Source organism: Heptranchias perlo, chromosome 29, assembly GCF_035084215.1.
Source record: "Heptranchias perlo isolate sHepPer1 chromosome 29, sHepPer1.hap1, whole genome shotgun sequence".
Classification (NCBI taxonomy): domain Eukaryota; kingdom Metazoa; phylum Chordata; class Chondrichthyes; order Hexanchiformes; family Hexanchidae; genus Heptranchias; species Heptranchias perlo.
Genome location: NC_090353.1, coordinates 14251558 through 14265974, shown reverse-complemented (window position 1 = coordinate 14265974; position 14417 = coordinate 14251558). Strand labels below are relative to the sequence as shown.

The 14417-nt window shown below is 43.8% G+C and overlaps 1 protein-coding gene across 1 annotated transcript in view; it reads left to right on the top strand.

Moving 5' to 3' along the window:
* The first annotated feature begins 1504 nt into the window (after positions 1–1504).
* LOC137299736 (semaphorin-6B-like) overlaps positions 1505–14417 on the top strand; it is a 403979-nt gene continuing 391066 nt past the window's right edge. Inside the window, exon 1 of the mRNA XM_067968676.1 lies at positions 1505–1972. The gene's annotated coding sequence lies outside the window, so the exon portion shown is untranslated. The remainder of the gene's footprint in view (positions 1973–14417) is intronic.

Sequence of the window (14417 nt, the reverse complement as noted above, 5' to 3'; positions counted from 1 at the left end):
CCCAGTATAGTACAGGTCAGGAAAGTTCCAGGTCCAATCCTTGTTCTGCCCTCAAGTTAGTTGATCTGAGCACAGACATCAGTTAGGGCATTGCATGTGACCTCAGTGTTCCTCGGTAAGCAAGGGAAGAAATCAATCATGATTCCTGTTCCAAGGCATAAGACCCTCCCCCAACCGCCTACCCGGAAGTTAACATCAATAAAGAAATAAGTTTGTGACAAATAAAACTTTGTAGGTCATGGGATTGATCCGTGGTCTCTGTTGAGTTGGCTGAGCTGAGCCCGAGTGGTTATAGGAGTGCTATAATTGGCCTCAAAGTGCCCCTGCACTTTGGAGGGAAAAAATAAACTGGGATCCCACTTCTGGTCACTACATAGACAGAGAATTACATAGAATGTACAGCACAGGAACAGGCCATTCGGCCCAAATGGTCCATTCCAGTGTTTATGCTCCACACGAGCCTCCACCCACTCCTCTTCATCCAACCCTATCAGCATATCTTTCTATTCCTTTCTCCCTCGTGTGTTTATCTAGCTGCCCCTTAAATGCATCTATGCTATTCGCCTCAACTACTCCTTATGGTAGCGAGTTCCACATTCTAACTGCTCTCTGGATAAAGAATTTTCTTCTGAATTCCCTATTGGATTTATTAGTGACTATCTTATACTTTTGGTCTCCCCCACAAGTAGAAACATCTTCTCTATGTCTACCCTATCAAACCCCTTCATAATCTTAAAGACCATTATTGGGTCACGCCTCAGCCTTCTCTTTTCCAGAGAAAAGAGCCCCAGCCTGTTCAATTTTTCCTGAATGACATAACCTCTCACTATTCAAATATGAAAATGCACAAGTGTTTGTGTTGGATGAGAAGGGGATTGGGCTAAGCTGTGATAACTGTCCAGACTCACTTATGAAAAGCAGCCGATTGGGTGAGATACCAAATGATGCCAGTGGACATGGGCTTTACCCCAGAAAGAATCAGCACCTTCAGGAGAGGTGGGGAGTGGAACGGACAAAGAGACCTCTGGATCATTTCTCAATTTGAGACTTGTTTTGTAGAACTCTCCAAAGTCTATTAGCTGTTGCTAATTATTAGTTCAAAAAATTATGTAACCAAAACCATGCCACTGTGCAGGTCATTAAGAATCAAGATATTCTACTGAAAAAATCTCTCAAAAACAAATATTTACAGATGTTAGGGAAATCTGTAAAATACGTACTTTAAGTCCTAGATTTTTGTTAAGAGTGAAGAAGCGTCTCAGTTTATGTAGGATTATGTTAGTAAAAGCTTTGGTTTTGTAAATCTCTTATGTACAAGAAGAAAAGAAAATAATGGATAAATAAAACAGCTGTGTGGGGGAAAAAAAAGACAGAAGCCAGTCCAGTTTCTGTGCAAACTCCAGTTCGGGTTTTGCTACATGCTGGAGGCTGGTGCTTGGAGTAGCTGTGAGATGAGGGCACTGTGTGCGCTCCTGGTATCGCACAGAGGTATGAGGTGGGAGCTCAGCCGTGCAGAGTGTTTCACAGACACTGAAGGGAGAGAGAGAGAGAGAGAGACTGCATATCCACACACAACACAGGGACAAATCACTTTCACGGCTGTTGTTCTCTCCCCCACCCCCCTTGGATCTACACACTGCAGAAGGCACAACAGAACCAGGTGGCTTTCAACTGTATACAGCTGCTGTGACTGCAAGCAGACTTTCCAGGACTGTTTCCCCCTACCCTTTTCCTGGCTAGTTCTGCCAAGGAGTAGCATTTGGACTCAAGTACAGGGCCAGGACAGGTGTGGAGACAACTAGTTAAGAACATGAGCTGAGAAGAGCCCACAGATGGGTGATCAGTGAAGCCCTCCATGCATTGCTTGTTTGCTTGCCGAATCCTTCAGAGTGTTAAAAACCCAGCTAACAAGGTAATTCAGGCGAGTGCTCACCCCGGGTGCATGCAGAAGCCGTTTGACACTGAAAGCAAGGTAACAAAAGCCTGTTCAGATTTCTTTTTGACTGTGACTTAATAATTATTTGATATGTTTTTTTTTGCCATGTTAATAATCATCAATTTATTAGCAAATTGCTACTGTACTAGAAAAGCATTGATCTCAATGTAATTGTCTTATGACCAATCCAGAATCTAATGTGCCTTTACAAAAATTCTGCTGGATTCTGTTTCTCTTAAAGGATCCTGAAAGATGCCTTTTAAAAGGTAGATTCTTGTATAGGCATCTGTGACTTAGCAAAAATCTGGGATTTAAAGTATAAATATATATTAAATTCCCCAAAGCAATTCAGTAAGGATTAGAGGAACTTGAAAATATTTGGTTTTGAAAATGCTTTTTCAATCGACTACCTCTTGTCTCTTTGACCAGTACAGTAGCAATGTTTTACTTATGTTATTTAAATTGTTTCTTTGAACTAATCATTGGCAGCAGCTAATGGATAATCTATTGAAAAATGAAAAATGCTTTCAATCATTGGATAAGTGTGTTGTGATTGCTGTCTATTAAACACTGAAATAATCAGCTCACTTTAAAAAGGAGAGGGATGGTTGTGGAAGTGCCTCTCTTTACTGGTTGAGGATGCGAGATGTCGTTATATGCAGGTGCACTGAAGCAGGGTTCGGTTTATGAATAGTAAACCACCCTCTTCTACCAATAGTGCATTACGTTCATCCTTCATTAGCTGCTTCAGCTGGTAGCCTATTTGGTTCCTTTGTGAGCCCTCTATCTCTGCTGCACTCGTTACTCCTCTTTTAATGGGGGAGGGTGAAGAGAACGTTCACTTCTTGCTCTGTTTTAGCCTTGTTTTCGGATCAGGGTTAGCCTGTTATTGAGTGATCTGCAAATACCTAGAGCTTAGACTGTGAGGAACGGCAACCTATATAATCATGGGGGGTGGGGGTCGTAACAATGGAGCTCAATCCTGTCCTCACCCGGAATATACACACGCACACACACACACACTTCCCAGCAGCGGTCCCTAGATAGCATCAGGAATGGGAAGACTGGAGGATTTTCACCCTCTGTAGCCCAGAAGTACGTGGGACAATTGTAGCGGCCCAATTGAATGATATTGGCTAATTCAGCACAGACCAGGGACAGAACCTGGGACCTTCCAGGTACGTTCGGGTGGCTACTACATCAGGTGGGGCATGTACCCACAGAGAAAGCAAGGGAGCCCCTTGGGCAATTTCGAGTAGATTTCATCTGTGTTTCCTTCAATGGACTGGACCTGAAAATGATTAGATATAGAGACAGAGGAAAAGTGGCACCATTTAGGAAGACTGATTTTCCAATGGTGTGCAGCTTCTTCCCAAATCTAGGCAACTACTGCAGGCAATCCTTTGAGTGTTTTCTGTCTTCTAAGCACACCCATAGAGACATTTCTTTCATTGTAACTATCCTTTGTCATCTTACTGTGTTAATGTGTCTATTAAAGATTGCAAGGACGTCTTTCTCATTTACGTATCTCTGTTTAGGTTTTATTGCTGGCATGTTACACATTTCCTGATATGTTCTATTCTGCCAGCTAGAGCTATCTAGCTTTTGCAGTCATCATACCTTAATGGAGATTTTCCTAAGTCTTTTGCGTTGCTTTAAGTGTTAATCCCCATTTGGGTGCTGGGGCTCTGCTGCTTTGTTTTTAAATGTGTTTTGTTGCGATGTTCGTAGGAAACCAGTACCTTGTTCACCTTGGATTTGTGTCTTCAGTTCTATTGCATCAGCAGAAATTAGGCAAAACTGTAAAGACCCATTTAGAAGATACTGTCTGCTTTGACTGTGAATACTTCCCTGGTTTTAGATGGAGTTAAGCGGAGTTCTCATTCTCCATGAATTGAAAAGTGAAACACTGAAATGACTGATCTGCTTTAAGTTCTCCTGTGACTCCAATGAATCAATATATTCAGTACCAGGATCTGAGATAGAGAGCAGGCAGATTAGTACACGAGGTGATAGCCAAGTGGCTTAATTGATTCCAGCTTTCCCAGCTACGAATGGTCAAGTTTAGGAACGCAGAGTCCATTTTTTGAGTGCAGCGTCCAGAAATTTCTAAAATGAAAAGCAGACGTGAAGGGGGGAGTTTTAACCCCCCAGGATGGGCAGGAGAGGGGCAGGGGGTTAAAAATTAAAAACGGGGAAACCAAATCCCAACCTGCCTTCAACGCACCCACTTCTAGTTTTAACGGAGGTGGGTTGGGGGACAGGCGACTAGCCAGCTCTGGAGAGGCGGTCACTAATTTAAATATTTTAATGAGGCTGCATGCCTCAAATTTTAGCTTTTTAATTTAATGGCCGCGGGCCAGGTTTCCCTGAGGTCCGGAAACCCGGCAGTTGAAGGGAGATGAGAACTGCCGGATCCAACAGATAAGTGCCTTTCCAGCACTGCTTGTGAGCCAGTAGAAGCAGGAGTGCCGCACCCCGGCCCCCCCGAGCTAACCTGCCTTCCTTCCCGCATTTGCCCCCCCCCCCCCCCCCCCCCGCAATCGGACCGCCATGACCTATCCAGCCCCTCCCCCCTCCACTCCAGTCTCTCTGGCCTGTGATCTCTCCAGCCCCCAACCGATCTCTCCTGCTCCCCATCCCTCCTCTCCTCTCCTCTCCACTCCCTGGCTGCGACCTCTGGCCACCGGCCTTCCCACCCGACAGCCGGCCAGCCTCTCAATCTGGTTGGCTGCGGCCGGGAAACGGAACCAAAAAATTTAAATCAAGTCCTGCTGTTAAATTTGGCAGCACCTCGAGGAAACCCGTACTTCTGGGTTTCCAGGCCGCTACACCTCCCCGCCAACCCGTAAATATCGGGGCCACAAAGTCTGATTTTTTTTTTATAAATGTAAGATTGTTATTTTCTTTTTGATTTCTGTGTCTCTCGATGTGGAGACATAGTTATTAAGGGCTTCAATGAATTTTCATCAGCAAAGCAAACGTCAGAACTCGAGCCATGATCCTAGCCCCAGCTCTGCAACATTTCTCTCAACCACTGGCTAGTTTTGGTCTTGGCAAAAAGTGACAACCCTAACTGAACTTGGAGGGGTAGAGGTGGGGGGGGGGGGGGTCAGTGGAAAGCAAAATCGGGGGGTGGGGGGTGGAAAGCAGGCGGCCGATCCGATCCCATGAGCTTCCCTCCGAGCGGGTTCGGTTAAACTTGTCCGCTTAGTTACTGTTTTTGTTGAGAGGCCGAAAGGGAATTAGAGGTTACGGGGAGCGGGCAGGAAATTGGACATGAATTTAGATTTGAGGTTAGGATCAGATCAGCCATGATCTTATTAAATGGCGGAGCAGGCTCGAAGGGCCGATTGGCCTACTCCTGCTCCTATTTCTTTATGTTGTTATGAAATGAAAGGCCAGGGCTCTTCGTGCAGGATACCACCAAGGTTGTGAAGACAGAGGCAAATGAAGAAGCAACAAGGAAGAAAGGCTTGCATTTTTATAACAACTTACCCTCTCTCGTAAAAGTGTCTCAAAGCGCTTTACGTATGATGGATTGCTTTGAAGTGCTGTGACTGTTGTTATGCAGATAAAAATCACCCTCATTCTGCGTACAAAGCTCTCGCAAACAGAACGTTATTGGACAAGGAAGGATTGTTAGCCAGGATACCGTGCTATTCTTCTTTGAAAAATCTTTTAACATCCACCTAAACCAGCAAATGAAGCCTCTATTTAACATCTCATCTAAAGGATGGCGCCTCTGACAATGCAGCACTCCCTCAATACTGCAGTGTAGTATCAGCTCAAATCCTGGAGTGGGGCTTGAACCTACGACCTTCTGACATGGAGGGAAGAGTGCGTCAACTGATACTGGATGACATCAATTACAAACTAGACTCTCCTATAACCATTAGGAGGAAGATTGGCAGTTGATCCCTTTAAGAACATGAGCAAAGCCACTTTTGAAATTTAAATGAAGTTCTCAGAATGCAGAAATCCAACAAGGGAATTGGAGCCTGTTCATCAGCCAATCAGATTGTGTAACTTTAATAAAGCACCTATTAATAAAAAATGTATTAAATTTGCATTTCTATTTTATTGAAGTAAATTCTGCACATGAAGAAAACATACTGTGCTCCACACAGACCTCTAATTGCATTCGATTAAATATAAGATTCAGATTTTTACACTTTTTTTCAGACAGTCTGCTCTGGTTAACCCTTTCAGTACCTCGACAAAGCATTTGTCTCCCCCTCATGAAGATGGTCACAGGCTGCTCTCTGTTACCTCGTTATTGTTACTGTTGTTGTGCTACATTACCTGATCTCATTTGGGTCAACCGTTAGTAAGCTACAATTGGCCTCAATTGTACTTGAACGACAAAAAACACAGCCAGGCTTCCTGCTCTCGATTGCTATCTAGTGACTCCATCTAGAAAGTGAATGTATGGCAATTAGGGTCATGCTCGCTGTGATGCCCTCCGCAGTTAAATAGTCCACTGACCCTAACGGCTTAAATATGAAGAATTAAATATTCTTCTTTGAAAAATCTTTTAACATCCACGTAAACCAGCAAATGAAGCCTCTATTTAACATTTCATCTAAAGGATGGCGCCTCTGACAATGCAGCACTCCCTCAATACTGCAATGTAGTATCAGCTCAAATCCTGGAGTGGGGCTTGAACCTACGACCTTCTGACATAGAGGGAAGAGTGCGATCAGCTGATACATGATGACTGGATGACATCAATTACAAACTGGACTCTCCTATAACCATTACCTCCAAACCCTAACATGAGTCAGCAGGGCAGATTTTCAACTTGCTGGCCGGGCAGATTGGCCAGCTATTATGGAAACTGCCCAATTTTCATTCCCATTGAAGGAGATATTAGGTTTCAGTAAGGGGCAGTCGACCAGCAAAACCTGTTTTCGTCCGGGATGCAAGTTAAAATCTACCGTAGCATCTTCGCAATGGGACAAAACATTTCTACTGAGATAGTCAAAGTAGACATTTTCTCCTTGCTGGCTCGAGGGTGCTGAGGCTAATTGTAGTGTACTAACTGTCGGTCCAGTCGAAATCAGCTCATTCGGCACAACAAAGAACAATTTGCATTTATATAGCACCTTTTTAAAGTAACAAAACATTCCCACGGCAACAGGAACACGAATACTGAGCCAGAGGGAGAGATTAGGAGGGGTGACCAAACGTGTGGCCAAAGATGGGTTTTAAGGAGAGTGAGGTGGAGAGATGGAGGGCTTTAGTGAAGGCTGAAGGCATTGTCTGTGGAGCAATGAGGGGGAGGGGGCTGCACAAGAGGCCAGAGTAAGAGGAACGGAGTGTATTGGGAGAGCTGTTGTAATGCTGGAGGAGGTTGCAGAGATGGGGAGGGGGGAGGCCTTGAAAGGGTCCTCCATAAACTTCAGCTCATACATGTTCTATACTGCACCAAGTTCTGCATGCCCATCATCCCTGGCCTCGCTGATCTACATTGGATCCAAATCCCCCAATGCCTCATATTGAAAATTCTCATCCTAGGGTTCATATCTCTTCATGGCCTTGCCCCTCACTATGTCTGGAACCTCCTCCAGCCCTAATACCCTCTGAGAACTCTGCGCCCCTCCTACTCTGACCACTTGTGCACCCCTGACTCCCTTTGCCCTACCATTGTTGGTAGCCAACTGGGGCCCCACACTCTGGAATTTGCAACCTAAACCTCTCCATCTCTCGCTCCTCCTTTTAAGACCCTCTTTAAAACCAATCTCTTTGACCAAGCTTTGGTCACCCCTTTTAATATCTCCGTCTTTGGCTTGCGTACATTTCTTTTATTACACCTCCGTGAAGCACCTTGGGGTGTTTTTCTATGTTAAAGGTGCTATCTAAATGCAAGTTATTGTCAGAATGATGTCACGTGAAAGGGATGGGATGGTGTGTTTCCATGAGGGCCCTTTAAAATGTATGTAGATGCTGTATTTTGACTGGTTTTGGCATTGTAGGTTTGCTGGTGTGTTTCAACTGGGTTTGGTAATGTAGATTTAATTTTGTGTTTTGGCTGTGTTTGGTAGTGTAGGTTTGCTGATGCATTTACAATGACAGCCTTGCTGGATTCCACCCCTCCAGCATTTCCTAAGGCCTTTGTCCCAGTGCAGCTTTGCTTGGTATCAGGTTAGCTTGTGCTCTGTGCTGTATAGAACTCAGTGGAGCACTGACTGCTCAGACTCATCCTGAATCAAATCCATTTCTTTCAGATCTTATTTTAAACCAGCATCTGGAGATGGGAGTTTCATTTTGCAAACATCACCAGTGTGACATCAATACAAGGGATTTGATTTCTTTCCCACGTATCCGGCCAAAACTGACCATCCAATTCCCATTGGAAAATAATTGGATTTCCTGAAATTCTCAAGGGTAAAAGGGGTTAATTGAATGCAGCTAAATGTTTGGAACAAACTTCTTCCATCCCATTGTGTAACAAATTTCATCCTAGAACTTGTACAGAATGCCCCTGCTGCAAGACATTGGTGAGTGTGAATTATGCATTTGACACTGGATCCTATGATGGAGTGGATATTCTCATAATGCTTTTACTAGTTTGGTGGACCAGTCTGTGGGCGTAGCTTCAAGTTGTTGTTAGCCATTTGTTTTGGGTTGCTTTGTAACTTGTTAAATATATAGCTCCAAGTGTGTACAGGAAAGACGAGGCCTGTTCTCAGCATGTGGGAGTGAGTGCATTCAATTGATTGTTCTGCATCGCCAGGTTTGCTAGGCATCCCACACATTAAGAACAGTCCACTTCTTCACGGCGCTCAACCAGAAACATTTTTGTTTAGGTTTTTAAAGTATGAGCTGACCTCTGCAACACTGATCCAAACTAGTCTGAACTATCTCTGTTCATGAGAACAAAAACCCTAGCCCAGCAAATTGTCTGACTGCAACAAACAGCAGTAAAGCATGGATTCATCTTCATGACTCCCTACATGCTTAGCTTCCAATCTTGACTGTGCCATTGGAGGTTAATCTTTGACCGCACTTTTACCTGTAAAAACCTGGAAGAGGCTCTGCTGGCGGGTGTACCTGATGTGGACGCTGGGCGGGTTAAAGGTCATTACAGCCACTGTACAGAGTTTTCAGAAATTCTCAGCTCCTGTAAAAATAACATTAGTTTGCAGTGATCGGCATGGAGTGGAATGATGTTGTCATTGCTAACCATGTTGACATGGACCTGCTACATTTGTAAATATGTCACAATGTGTAGGGATCATTTTACTGCTATGCTGTCCCCTTAAGGTTTAGAATTTCTCTGAAAAACTGTTTTGCAGGTGTTCTGAAAACTTTCATCAACGCAGTTAGGTTTATTGATCTCTCTTTTGCGAACCAAAGAAGGGCCCAGAAGAGAGAGACTCCCTAATATGACTATAAACATAAAGCTGTTGCAAACAAAGCAATTTTGCACCAATAAATTTGAGCAATCGTATTTTAAAAATGTATTAATTCCACTGAATTTTTAGTTTAGTAAATTAAAAATACACAGAGAGAGTACTTTATTTAGGAACAAGGCAATTTAGGAACAAGGAAATGCCATTTGACCCAATAAACCCATCCCATTCAAAAAAAATTCTCTCCCCTTTATTTCCTTCCTTGTTTGAAGTTGCCTATTCTGCCTGAGCCATGGTTCCATGGCACCTACAGTCCTCTGTTACCTCATCCAATCTCCATTCTCCGTATATGAGCCTAGACGGTGACTATTGGCAGGTCATTACTCCATGGGGGCATCTCAGCCGAGCCTCACCCAGTTCCCACAGATGTGAACTTCCCAGCAGGAGTTCCTGGACAGTGATCAGGAGAAGGACCCTGGCTGCTTTCCCATTCCCTAATGCACAGGCACTGAGGCCAATTGTAATGCTCCAGTTGCTACCCTGGGTGAGATCAGCGAATTCAGCATAAAGCAGGGAGTGTACTGGGGACCTTTCTGGTCAGTATGGGCCAGCTTTACAATGATAGTGCACTTACAAACTGAATCAAGTGAATTTAATGATTTGTTCCATTATAATTGACAAAGAAACTGGTGTTATCGACTTGATGGATAGCACTCTGCTGAAGTGGATTGAAAAAGTTGGCTGTTGTCCTAAAATCAAGCTATCTCTTTGTCGGGTCATTTTGGGCAGATTTTAGTCATCGTTTTCCCTTACTTTGCCAATTTAATGGGAGCTGCCACACCAGCTTCTGAGTGGCTTTGGCAGAAGTGAGACGAGGTGCATGTGAGCACAAACATTTCTTTATTTTCTTCCACAAAGAGACAACAGATGGATCTGACAACAATTAAAAAAAACACTGCTGTCTGATCCCAGCCAGATGTTTATCTGGCAGAGACTGCGCACTCGCTCCAGTGCGGCACGACAGTGAACCCAATCCGATCATTTTGGATGAGTCTGCGAGCATCAAGCTCAGATGAGACAAAAACTAAGGACCCTTTTCATAGGGTCGTAAGAACAGGAGTAGGCCATTCAGCCCCTCGTGCCTGCTCCGCCATTCAATTAGATCATGGCTGATCTGTACCTTAACTCCATTTACCTGCCATAGCTCCATAGCCCTTGATACTCTTATCTAACAAAAACCTATTGATCTCAGTCTTGAAAGCTCTATTATCCCAACATCCACAGCCTTTTGGGGGAGAGAATTCCAGATTTCAATTATGGCCTAGCATGCCCATTGAGATTTTTTTTTGAAGCAAATACTTGTGTGTAGGGGGAGGGGATTACAGGACATTCCTTTCCCATGGAGATCTAATGCAGCAGTGTTCATTTTTCATAAAGACTAATGGCGTACTGTCTCTTTCCCTCGAAATTTGGAGCAAAATGCCCATTTTACATTGCGATCAAATGAGGAGCATCCATTTTCTGTTGAGATGTAGTGGGGAATATCCATTTTCCCTGGCAGTTTAGTAGCTTCTTTGCACAATGTTGCCCTCCTCTATTAGCTTACCGATCAGTCTCGGTGGGAGTCGGGTGCTTCCTCTCAAAATTCTCGCTCTATTAAATCAATTTTGGCATTTAAGCAAATATCACTGAAATGTCAGCGGTTTGAATGGCATCATTCTCTGATGATAATTTCCTCTGTCAACGCAGATGGAACAATTATCAATATTTGTGGAAGAGATATCTTTGTGGACAGGGTGGGGAATTCATTAAAACAATGTTCTCCAAGAATACTGCAGTGTAGACTTTAGTTGAAAGGAGATTTAGTTGGGTTTACATGCTGACTGTGAAGTATCCTGAAGGGGGCACTGAGAGTTTTATTCAAATAAGAAGTAAATCTACAGACAGAGAAAACCGTCCTTCTCCTCCCGGTGTTGGAAAATAATGAATCAGGAAAACACTGACATGGCAGGAAAGGGAGATGGATAATTCAAAAATACGGAATTTTTAAATCAATCTATGTTTAAATTGAAATCTGGCACTGATATTTCAAAAGTTAGATGTAGATCTATACCTTTGTTTGCTCAGGTCTGATTTGCCTCTTGTTTAGTTAGGTCGCAATTCCACTTGTATAACTATGGATTTGTAGTTGCATTGACAGTGGGAGGGTAGCAGATAGTGACCATCTCGTTCCCTTCAAGGGAGGGGGGGAATCGGCAGTCAGTGATGTCGAGTTTATGTTATGGAATTGTTTCTACTTGAAACAGCTCTGTAATATGTTGGTGATCCCGGTGATGTGGAATCCACTCGTTTACACTGGAGGGCAGTTTCACAGCATTGCTAGCAACACAAGAAACAAGTGAGTGAAGCCTGAGTTGCTTTGGAAATCGCAATTGTGATTTTTGTATCTTGCAACTGGGGTTTACCTAATAGGTGGAGAAGATCCCACAAGCCAGCAAGCAGGAAACTACATCGTCGGCCTGTGCACATGCACTGAGGGCCAAAATAAAATGGTGGCAGGTGCTACCAGTGGCAGCTATTTGCATTATAACTCTGATTCTAATGGTGTGTGGGAAACGTGCTCATAAGGTGATTCTCTCTGCTGCTCCAGAGGCAGTCATTTATCTTACAGCACTATCACTGAAGCCGGGGCCGCTAATAGGGCACTATTATAAGGTAAATGCGGTGTGATTCACCCCCAGGCCTATCCTGCACAGGACCTCCTGCCAACAGCTATAAAGAGCAGTACAGACACAGTCTTAGAAGAAGGCATCGCCTCTCTTTCAAAACATAGGAGAAAAAGTACATTTTTAATAATAGGGCAAAATATCTAATTTATAAAATCCTAACAAATCTTTAACCAGAGCCAGACCCCCACTCCAACGGCTTGGTTGAAAAATACACCACCCAATGTGCCCTTCCTTAGTCTGTTGTGTTACCCATTTTCAGCTGTGGTGTAGTTAGGGTGCTGCAGTTAGCCTCCGCACCCCTGGGCTAGCGGGGTGGAAATCAGCCAGTGTCTAGTGACTCTTGCTGGAAAGTGCAGGGGTGTGGCTATTCAGTGTGGACTGAATCAGGATGGCCTCTGATTCGCTCCACTGTCTAAGACCTTCTCACTGATGAGATTCATACATGAAGAATGGCCACTTTGGTGAGGTGCCAGTAGGGTCATCAACTTTCCAGGGTTGTCCAGGAATTAAAAATTAGTCTCCAGGACACTGCTAGGAGCAACCCAAGAGAAAAATTATAGGGGTGTTAGAATTTTTCCTTCTCATTTCCTTTGAACGCTTTCATATTATTAGTTATAAGAGATGGAGGTGGGGGGAGGGTCAAGAATTATCTAATCGGGTAATGAAGAGTCTGTTTACTTTACAGTTGGTTTATGATGGTGATGCACCCCAAGGATGGACATGTTGGGTGACCAATGGCAGAATGTTTGGGGCGGGGCAGTTGGAGGTCATGTGATGAAACCTCCTGGATTACATCCAACCAGAGTTGGCAACCCTAGGTGCCAGCGGGCATCCTCCGCCTGTGGAACTTTAACCTTCATGGGTCAGCCCGTTCAGGAAAGGTGGGAAGAAAACTGGAAAGGAAACAAGAAGTTCGGTTTATCCCTGCACTGTGGGGGACCCACTGCCATGGAAAAGGGGAAAAGGTGCCAAAAGCCTTCAGGCCATTAAGAGTTAATTGACGAGAAGCGGGACATGCTATGCAACCTTTCAGAGATAAAAATTATCGTCCTTTTACTGACAAAACCTATATTTAGATTCAAACAAAATGCCTCTTCAACAGCCTAAGACCATGTTTCGGTCTGAGCTGCTATCGTCTTTCAGTGGGAAGCAAAACAAATCCCACTTTGGTGAGACAAGTGTGAAGGAAATAGCTTCTTTATTTTTGTATCTGTTGTTCAATGACTGCTTTAAAGTCCGCAGAGGCATTTCTGTAACGTAAGACGTGAACCTTTCGCTCCTGCAAAATTAGCAATTCAGCAAGTTACAAATTCTCAATTGTATCTCAAGGTAATTGGGCTCCCATTTCCAGTAAGTTGAAGAATACGTGGCTGTGGTGTATAATTTATCCTCTGCTCTCCTGAAGCTGCTGGCTCATTTTTGGGGTAAGACTTAACTGGTATTGCCTCCAATACCTCCCTCAAGTGGTCATTCTTCACAAGACAGTGAACATCAGTAAGCTGTTCGACTGTGTGGAGCATCACAGACAAGCCTGACACAATCTCTCCTTTTCCCACCCCACCCCACCCCAATACGCATATTTTCCTTTTGGTGTTTTGTTTCGCCTTATGAGGTTGTTTGTTACAGGGTGGGTCTGTTGGTGTATGAGGTTGCACTGTTGTTTAGTTGGAGTGGGCTTGATGGCCAGATGTTGCTATGTCACCTTGGCTGATTTCACTAGCGCAGGAATGCTGAGGCTAATTGCGATGTCCTTACTGCCAGCATGGCTGAGATCAATTAACTCAGCAGAGACCAGCGATCAAACCGGAGACTTTTCTGATCTGAGGGAAAGAAGGGAGAATGAATTGGAGGAAAAAAAAGACTGAGATTCAAGCTTTGACCTCATGGCCAGGAATTCAAAGCACTGCCATCGTAGCTCCCTGATTGCTTAAGAGTCTCTGCGACTAATTGTAACAGCAGTTTATCTGCACCTAAGTGTTTGTTCAGACAGTTTGCTCATGCCCTTCCAGCCCTGCAAAAAACAGCAGTTTAAAAAAAATTGTAAGATTTTGAGCTACGAACATAGGCATTTCTGGAACAATATATATAATATTAAATATATTTATTAATAGTAATACTAATCACGCCTTATCAGGTCAGAACAGCTCAAAGCGCTTCACATAGTGAATTCATTTCAGAAATACAGTGACTGTTAATATGTAGGAAATTGTCACAACCAATACATTGGGAGAACTCCCTGCTCCACTTTGAATAATGCCATGGGATTATTAATATCCACTTGGACCACAGACAGGGCACAGAATTGTGAAGATTGGCATGCCGTGACCTGTGCAAAACAGAACGATGCTACCACTAAGGGTGTGTCATTTTGGTTAGCAGGTATTTTAATTGTAC